General features: G+C 47.3%; 1 long non-coding RNA gene across 1 annotated transcript; it reads right to left on the bottom strand.

Moving 5' to 3' along the window:
* Positions 1 to 760: 760 nt before the first annotated feature.
* Positions 761 to 8,770, bottom strand: LOC310671016. The gene is made up of 3 exons (XR_014507671.1): positions 8,474 to 8,770; positions 3,823 to 3,929; positions 761 to 1,018 (listed from the first exon to the last, which is right to left on the bottom strand). It is a non-coding gene; the product is annotated as an uncharacterized lncRNA (long non-coding RNA).
* Positions 8,771 to 9,214: the final 444 nt, after the last annotated feature.

Below are 9,214 nucleotides of genomic sequence, written 5' to 3'. Positions count from 1 at the left end.
AACTCTTTCTGCTAAACGGCCTCGGTCCAGTATACCTGAAGGAGCGTCTCCACCTCCATCATTCTTCCCGGACACTGAGGTCCAGCAGCGAGGGCCTTCTGGCAGTTCCCTCACTGCGAGAAGCGAAGTTACAGGGAACCAGGCAGAGGGCCTTCTCGGTAGTGGCACCCGCCCTGTGGAACGCCCTCCCACCAGATGTCAAAGAGAAAAATAACTACCAAACTTTTGGAAGACATCTGAAGGCAGCCCTGTTTAGGGAAGCTGCCAGATGGGCAGGGTATAAATAATAATAAATTTATTATTATTATTATTATTATTATTATTATTATTATTATTAATCTGCAGATCTTTACCCCCAGCCTGAAAACTGTTCCTTTGGACCTGTTTGCCCCATAGCAGAGCACCTTTTGGTCTTAACCCACAGGGCAAATAGCTCTGTGGGGAGTGACGACGCTAGAATCCAGTCTAGAAAATTAGGACATGGAAAGGGTGGACTCCCTCCTTTCTATTGTCACAGTTACAACACAAGCTGCACTTCCCCTTTGAATTATCCCAGCTGGGTCTCAGGCCACCATGTCTAGTTTGGCTGCGTTGTTTAAAGAAGAGAATTAAAATCCAGCACATCAAAAGCCCACTAGCCCACAGAGTGGAGCAGAGAGAACTTCCTAGCAATATGCAAATGCAAATAAATAAAAAAATGCATTTTTCCAATGCCTCTTAGACATCATTCGCTTGAAAATAAAATCCTTAAACTCAGATGTTTGGCTCCAAACCAGCTTTATTGCATTAACAAAATAACATGGCGTGCCTTGACAATCAGAGGGATGTTACTGCCAGTGTTGGAGAAGACGGGATTGTGGAGGTCTGTCATTCCCTCTTCAATCTTGCTTTTCAGTTGTTGGCTTGGGTGGTTTTTCAGTCGCTGGCTTGGGTGGTTTTTCAGTCACTAGCTTGGATGGTTTCTCAGTCTCTGCCTTGGGTGATTTTTCAATTGCCGGCTTGTGTCGCTTCATCCATTCTGAAAAAGAAACACACATGAAAACTATGGGAAAAGCATAAAAGGCCAGAAGTTAGGAAGGGAACCTGGCCTACCGGGGCAAATCCTTAACCAAGTTCCTAGGCAGGAAGTCCCACTGAATTCAGAGGGGCTTACTTCTGAGTAAATGTGTTCAGGCTTGCGCCACTCATTTCCAGAAAATCTCATTGGAGGAAGCTTGATCCCTGCATCTACAGTAGTACCTTGGTTCTCAAACACCTTGGTTCCCAAATGCTGAAAACCCGGAAGTAAGTGTTCCTGTTTTCAAACGTTTTTCAGAAGCTGAACGTCCCGATGCAACTGTCGCCTACTGTTTCCGGGGCGCCTGCACCAATCAGAAGCTGCACCTTGAGTTTTCGAACATTTCAGAAGTCAAATGGACTTCTGGAATGGCTTAAGTTTGGCGCTTTTGTTTTTGCTATTTATTTTGCGTTTTTGTTTTTGAGGCTTTTTCAGTTAATTTGTTTTTGTAACTGTGTGGAACCCAGTTCAGCTACTGATTGATTGATTGATTGATTGATTGATTGTGTGACTGCGGAAATGGATAGAAGCCCCCCCATCCAAACAATGACCATCAGTGCAGGTAAGAAAAAAGATTAATTTTAATTTTTATCTATCAACAATACTGTCTTATTTATTTTATAGTACAGCACATTGACTATAATGGGACGCGAGTGGCGCTGTGGGTAAAACCTCAGTGCCTAGGACTTGCCGATCGTATGGTCGGCGGTTTGAATCCCCGCGGCGGGGTGAGCTCCCGTCGTTCAGTCCCAGCTCCTGCCCACCTAGCAGTTCGAAAGCACGTCAAAGTGCAAGCAGATAAATAGGGACCGCTTTATAGTGGGAAGGTAAACGGCGTTTCTGTGTGCTGCGCTGGTGCTGGCTCGCCAGAGCAGCTTTGTCACGCTGGCCACGTGACCCAGAAGTGTCTCCGGACAGCGCTGGCCCCCGGCCTCTTAAGTGAGATGGGTGCACAACCCTAGAGTCGGACATGACTGGCCCGTACGGGCAGGGGTACCTTTACCTTTTTATTCCATAATAGGGGTGGTGCTGTGGGTTAAACCACAGAGCCTAGGACTTGCCGATCAGAAGGTCGGCGGTTCGAATCCCCGTGACGGGGTGAACTCCCGTTGCTCGGTCCCTGCTCCTTCCAACCTAGCAGTTCGAAAGCACGTCAAAGTGCAAGTAGATAAATAGGTACGCTCCAGTGGGAAGGTAAATGGCGTTTCTGTGTGCTGCTCTGGTTCGCCAGAAGCGGCTTAGTCATGCTGGCCACATGACCCGGAAGCTGTCTGCAGACAAACGCCAGCTCCCTTGGCCTATAGAGCGAGATAAGCGTGCAACCCCAGAGTCGGTCACGACTGGACCTAATGGTCAGGGGTCCCTTTACCTTTACCTTTACATTGACTATTGCTTGCATTTTATGGATCAATGGTCTCGTTAGATAGTAAAATTCAGGTTAAATTGCTGTTTTTTTTGGGGGGGTTTGTTTTTAAAAGTCTGGGACGGATTAATCGGTTTTGCGTTACTTTCTATGGGAAAGTGTGCCTTGGTTTTGTAACACTTTGGTTTCAGAACGGAGTGGAACGGATTAAGTTTGAGAACCAAGGTACCACTGTAGCCTGTTTGCCCTCAAGGGCAGTGGAAGATGGGAGCGGGAGACATCTTGTCCTCAGGCAGCAAAATGTGGAGAGACCATAGTGTAGCTCAGGGCTAGAGTATCTGCTTTGTATGAAGGTCCTAGGTTCAGTCCCCAGCATCTGCAGGTAGCGCTGGGAGTGGTCCCTGCCTGATACCCTAGACAGCTACTGCCAGTCCGTGTGGGCAATACTGAGCTCCCTATGTTTCTAATGGCATTGTCCCCTCTCCTGTGCCAGGGCCACCCAGTCACCAAGATCTTTATCTGAGCCTCTGCTTTGGGTGCCCTTATCTTGTTGGTGTTTAATTTAAACGTCTTAGCTCAGAGTATCATGTTTGTCTCCATTATATTTAATTGGCAAAGATCTGCCCCACCCCTTCAATAAAAAGTGTTGGGAAATAACTTATTGAAGCCCAGTGTGCTTGTAGGTAAAATGCCCACTGAAACAAGCTCTTTCTTTTTTTTAATTTAAGTTAATTCCCCCCCCCCCATCCTCCCTGACTTCTGTGCAGTGGTACCTCGGGTTAAGAACTTAATTTGTTCCGGAGGTCCGTTCTTAACCTGAAACTGTTCTTAATCTGAGGTACCTTTAGCTAACGGGGCCTCCCACCACCGCCGTGTGATTTCTGTTCTCATCCTGAGGTAAAGTTCGTAACCCGAGGTACTCTTTCTGGGTTAGCGGAGTCTGTAACCCGAGGTACCACTGTATAATTTTATTTATTTATCCAAAATGTTTCTATCCTGTCTCCTAGGACCAGGTCCTCGCGAGGCAGTTTCCAGAAATAGGTAAAAATAATACTGTATAATTTTTTGAAAAAGTAATTTAGAACTAAGCACCAGGTAAAATATGAGGTTTTTGAGAGAAGGTTAAACAACAGAATCAGGGAAGTCTTAAGCATGGCAAATAAGCATTCAGGGAGGGTATTCTGTATGTTTTTAAGAGAAGTGTATCAGGATCAGACTCTGACTGCACTGGAACCTTACCGAACCTGGTAGCCTTCAGCTGTTACATACTACAACTTCCACCAGCCCCAGCTCTCATGGCCGTGCTGGCTGCAGCTGATGGGTTTTGTAGTACAGAAAAGGATACAACCTTGGGGAAGGTGGGTGAACGATAAGACCCCCTGCATCAGCCCACTCCTCTTACCTTTGGCCTTGTTCCAAATCCACTTTATGATAGTAAACATACATTTCACTATGGTCCAAACAAAATTCAAGTTGCACATCTTGGCAGCTTGCTGGGTTCACCTTTACCTGCAGGGAAGAAATAAGTCACAGATCAGCTCCAAGATACAACCAGGGCAAGCATCCTCCTTTCTGCATAGGATTTCCTACAGTTTTTACTGGCCTTGCTCTTTCACATTTATAACAGTAGGCCAACATGCAGAAATTAAACCGACAAACAGTTCCTCCATCTCTTTGTCTCCATGCCAGAAAAAGGCTTCGCTCGTTATCTTTCATAGTCTGCATCTGAAACAGAATTGCCTTTTCCTTTGGGGTTTTTTAATTTTTGTTTCTAAGATGCATTTGCTGTTTTGTCACTCGTTGTTTGCCATGCCCATTGGCCTCCATTGGGAGGAAGGGCAGGATATAAATTTAGTACATTTAGGGTGGATCTACATGCAGGGAAAAACCCTGCTATAAATAAGTCAGAAATGAAATCATTATGACAAAAGGGGGGGAAAGCACTATGTAAAATCGCAAATAAATTTTTTTTTGCTCTCCAGCACCATCTGGTGTTGCATGTTTATAACGCATTCAAAGTTCTGTTTTTTTCACTAAGGTAGCTGAGTTCAGTAGACTGTCGTTCTTGTTCACCTTACAGTCACCATCCCCTTTGCATGCTGTATTGACTTGCCATCCAGCACAGATGTCTACCTGATCAAAGTACCGTATTTTTCGTCCTATAGGGCGCACCGGCCCATAGGACGCACCTTGTTTTTTTGGGGGGGAAATGAATAAAAAAAAATTATTTCCCCCCCTCAGCTGCGGCTGCCGCCCCAAGCCTTGCGGACACTCGCCTGAAGCACGGGGAGTCCTCCGGAGGGCTCCCCGTGCTTCGGGCGGGAGGCTGCCGCCCCAAGCCTCGCGCGCTCGGCGGGACCTCCCGTCGGGCGCGCAAGGCTTGCGGACACGCCCCCGAAGCACGGGGAGTCCTCCGGAGGGCTCCCCGTGCTTCGGGCGGGAGGCTGCCGCCCCAAGCCTCGCGCGCTCGGCGGGACCTCCCGTCGGGCGCGCAAGGCTTGCGGACACGCCCCCGAAGCACGGGGAGTCCTCCGGAGGGCTCCCCGTGCTTCGGGCGGGAGGCTGCCGCCCCAAGCCTCGCGCGCTCGGCGGGACCTCCCGTCGGGCGCGCCAGGCTTGGGGACACTCGCCCGAAGCACGGGGAGTCCTCCGGAGGGTTCCCCGTGCTTCGGGCGGCAGGCTGCTGCCCGCAAGCCTTGTGAGCCTGTGGGAACTCCCACAGGGCTTGCAAGGCTTGCGGATAGCTTCCTGAAGCCTGGAGAGCGAGAGGGGTCGGTGCGCACCGATGCCTCTCGCTCTCCCGGCTTCAGCGAAAGCCTGCATTCGCCCCATAGGACGCACACACATTTCCCCTTCATTTTTGGAGGGGAAAAAGTGCGTCCTATGGGGCGAAAAATACGGTAACTTTTCTTCTAAGGTTTTTCTCCCCTAACTTCAGTGATAGTAAAATATCCCCTAAGAATACAAGAACATTTTGTCCACAGAGACCATACAGGAGTGCTTGACAAAGGACAGACAAGCACATGGGGCTCCTGGTGTGCTCATAACCGTGGCAGGATTGTGCAAAGCTAAGGAAGGGACTTGTTGAAAGCAAATTCACACACCTGTTTGGGAAATACTCTGGGATTGCATGTCACTTAGATCAAGGTGCCCTGCCTTGCCCTGCTCCGCCCAGCCGCTGATGCATCTTTTAGTGGGTGAATGCAGGGACACCTGAGCACAGAGTTTGTTGCTTCACAAGCCATCCACTGTATCTCCTCCCAATTTAATTCACAAAAATAAATGCAAAATTATTCAGAAAAATCTATAAATATTTATTACAGAAGGACACACCCACACACAGACACTGTGTCCATGCTTGCTTGCTTTCTCTCTCTCTCTCACGCGCATGCGTGCACACACAACACCACAAACAAATACCGTATTGGCCCAAATATAATCCGCACCCGAATATAAGCCGAACCTTTAAAATTCAAGGGAGAGAAAGAAAAAAACACAATACCTGAATATAAGCCGCTCCCTTAAAATTCCGCAGGCACTCACACCCGTTCAATTTTACTGTACCGTATGTCTGTTCCAGCAGCGATATCGTAAAAGCCCGTTATTGTAAGGTGGCAAATTTAAGCCACACTTTAACTTTTCCTGGTTGGAATTGGGAGCGGGGGGGTGGGGGGTGGGAGTGAGGCTTATATTCAGGTCAATACGGTCTTAAACAAAACAAAAAGTTCCTCAAAGTAGGAAACAGCCCCCCCTTGCTTCTCTGGTTACTAGTACAAACAAAAAATTATGAGGAGGAAACAGCTCTGAACATCTTCATGGTGTTGGCCTTTCAAGGCTTTCATCCATTATCTGATATAAGGTAAAGGTAAAGGTACCCCTGCCCGTTCGGGCCAGTCTTGACAGACTCTAGGGTTGTGCGCTCATCTCACTCTAGAGGCCGGGAGCCAGCGCTGTCCGCAGACACTTCCGGGTCACGTGGCCAGCGTGACGAAGCTGCTCTGGCAAACCGGCACCAGAGCAGCACACGGAACGCCGTTTACCTTCCCGCTATAAGGCGGTCCCTATTTATCTACTTGCACCTGGGGGTGCTTTCGAACTGCTAGGTTGGCAGTCGCTGGGACCGAGCGATGGGAGCGCACCCCGCAGCAGGGATTCGAACCGCCGACCATACGATCGGCAAGTCCTAGGCGCTGAGGCTTTTACCCACAGCGCCACCCGCGTCCCTATTATCTGATATAGCGGCTACTAAATAGTCCTCAAAAAAAAAAAAAAAAAAATAAAATAGTGAGAGCAGCAGTATGGTCATCACTGGGTAAAAAGCCAGCAGTCCTTTTAATACTCAATAATCCTAATATTCAAATGTCAGTCACATGTTTTTTTCTGCGAGATCTTGCAGGAGCCCAGGGTGATCTCGCCGGAAGTTGGAAGCCACCGCAACCACCTCTCCTTGCTTCTCCAGCATTGGCCACACATGCAGAGACACCCCTTGGATTCTGCCGCCTGAGGCAGCTTCCTCCGTTTGCCTTATGGACAGGCCGGCCCTGGCTATATTTCTGGGTTAAGATTGGCTGAGTGGTGCCAGACAGCTGATTGGCCAGGAAACAGAAGGCTGACAAAAATGCCTCCACAAGCCTCTGCAAATTCATAGAAGTATAAAATGTGTGCTGGGTGGGCGGGAAGTGTGGCTTTGAGATTTCTTTCTTTTTGCAGCATTAAAAACATTTCTCGATATTCTGATTGACAGAGATGTGCCCCAGAAGCCGTAATGGAAGAGTTTACAACATCCGACTGTTCTTTTATGAAGGAAAATTACTTCAGTCCAATTAAGCTGTGGCTCCACTAAGCACCCCAATTTCACAATGATGTTATTTATTAATCGAGGTTAAAGAGGAGCTAAGAAGCATTGCATTGTATTCAATGTAGCACTAAGGTGAGATTTGCGCAAGGATTTCTCTGTGCGCAATGAAATGTTCTCCCCATATCCAGTCCCCGCAACCCTCTGGGGAAGATTTGGGGTAAGGGAGGGTCAAAATCTCATTGTACTAGTGATAATCCTAGAGCAAAAATAATAAAAGTAGTTGAATGCTGCCCATGATAACCGAACAAATTTAATGCATTTAAAGATGACTTTCATATTTATTTTGTTGTAAAGAAATAATCAGAATTACCCACATGGGATTAATAAAACTACAGTTCACCAGTTATAGTGGTTTTATTAATTGCATTACAGCAAAGGTAGTTTGCATTTCAGCCACCAGAATGGAAGTGCTAGAGGCCAGAAATGGATGACTCTAGCAAGCGAGCCAATCCAACTTCCCTAAGTTTTGGAAGGCAAAATCGCCTGTAATTCCTAGACCAGCTGATTTGGGAAGAACCTCTTCCTCCACGCTGTTTCTCGTTCCAAAGAAATTTCATTTGTCTCCCTATCCTCTTTAATTAATTAAAACCCAGTTTTATGTTGCTTGCTTGGTTAGCTATTTATTTGCAGTGGTACCTTGGGTTAAGAACTTAATTTGTCCTGGAGGTCTGTTCTTAAGCTGAAACTGTTCTTAACCTGAAGCACCACTTTAGCTGCTGCTGCCGTGCTGCTGCCGCACGATTTCTGTTCTCATCCTGAAGCAAAGTTCTTAACCCGAGGTACTATTTCTGGGTTAGCGGAGTCTGTTACATGAAGCATCTGTAACCTGAAGCATCTGTAACCCGAGGTACCACTGTACTGCTTAATTCCTAAACAGGCTTCTAAGCGGCTTGGAAAGTATCAAAGACAGTTACACAAAGATTAAACCGTGAGCACCCATAATTAGACATTAAAACAACCCCATCTGTCTAGCAGTCCGTTTGCCTCCTGCTCGAGGAACAGGGTGGGCTTCCACCATTCTGCACCACCAATCGGTGCAGCCCTGTAATAATTTCCCCCCATTTCCCTTTCTCTCTCCAGGAATCATCATCCTATTAGACCTGCAGGATTCCTAATGCTTCTGGAGCAAACCACGTTCACCTCTGAAGTCTTCTTCCCCTCTTTTCAACCGGCGAACAAATAAGTTCTAACTTACAAGGTGGCGATGCTTATTCTGTCTTGGATGTCTTCTCCTGGTGATGTTCCAGTGGTCTAAGAATCTCAGGTGCCTTTATGTATGCAGCTTCTCCTTTCCTTCCCAGAACTGGTAGGTGGCTGCTAATTCAGTTTGGGGTGGAGTGATTGATTGATCTTTTGCAATAATCCACAGGGAGGTTTGTGCCGGTTCAACTGGTCTCCATCTACTGTCACCTGCTCCTGACTTGTGTGGGTTGTCTAATTCAACCATCGGTACTTAACGCACCTCAGAATGTATTCCAGCCCTTGGTGCTCCATGAATCTAATCTGCAATTGAAAATTGTCCAGAGATCAAAGCAGGAAATGCGGAAGATCAGTGCGCAGCAGTTCTTAAAAAGGCTTCTCTATCCTGGGTGAGTCACTAATTGGACAGATTTGAGAAGATTAGCCACACATTAATATGAAGTTCACACTCGGCTTGGTCCAATAAATCAAATGCATTCCTAGGCAGCAAACAGACTGTGTCACAATTCAAGAGAAGCCAAAGCAATTATTGCCCACGTCTCTGGAGATAGCTACCTAAAGAAAACCCGAAAGGTACCAAAGCTAAGTCCATCAGCCTTGGAGAGACCACACCTGGAATACTGTGTCCAGTTATGGGCACCACAATTTGAAAAGGATGTTGACAAGCTGGAAGGTGTGCAGAGGAGAGCAACTGGGATGATTAAGGGTCTGGAAGCTAAGCCTTATGAGGAATGGT

The sequence above is a fragment of the Podarcis tiliguerta genome (genome assembly GCF_965153285.1).
Source record: "Podarcis tiliguerta genome assembly, chromosome: 2".
In the NCBI taxonomy this organism is placed as follows: Eukaryota; Metazoa; Chordata; class Lepidosauria; order Squamata; family Lacertidae; genus Podarcis; species Podarcis tiliguerta.
The sequence above is the reverse complement of the archived record's forward strand: the minus strand, read 5'-3'. Positions and strand labels throughout refer to the sequence as shown.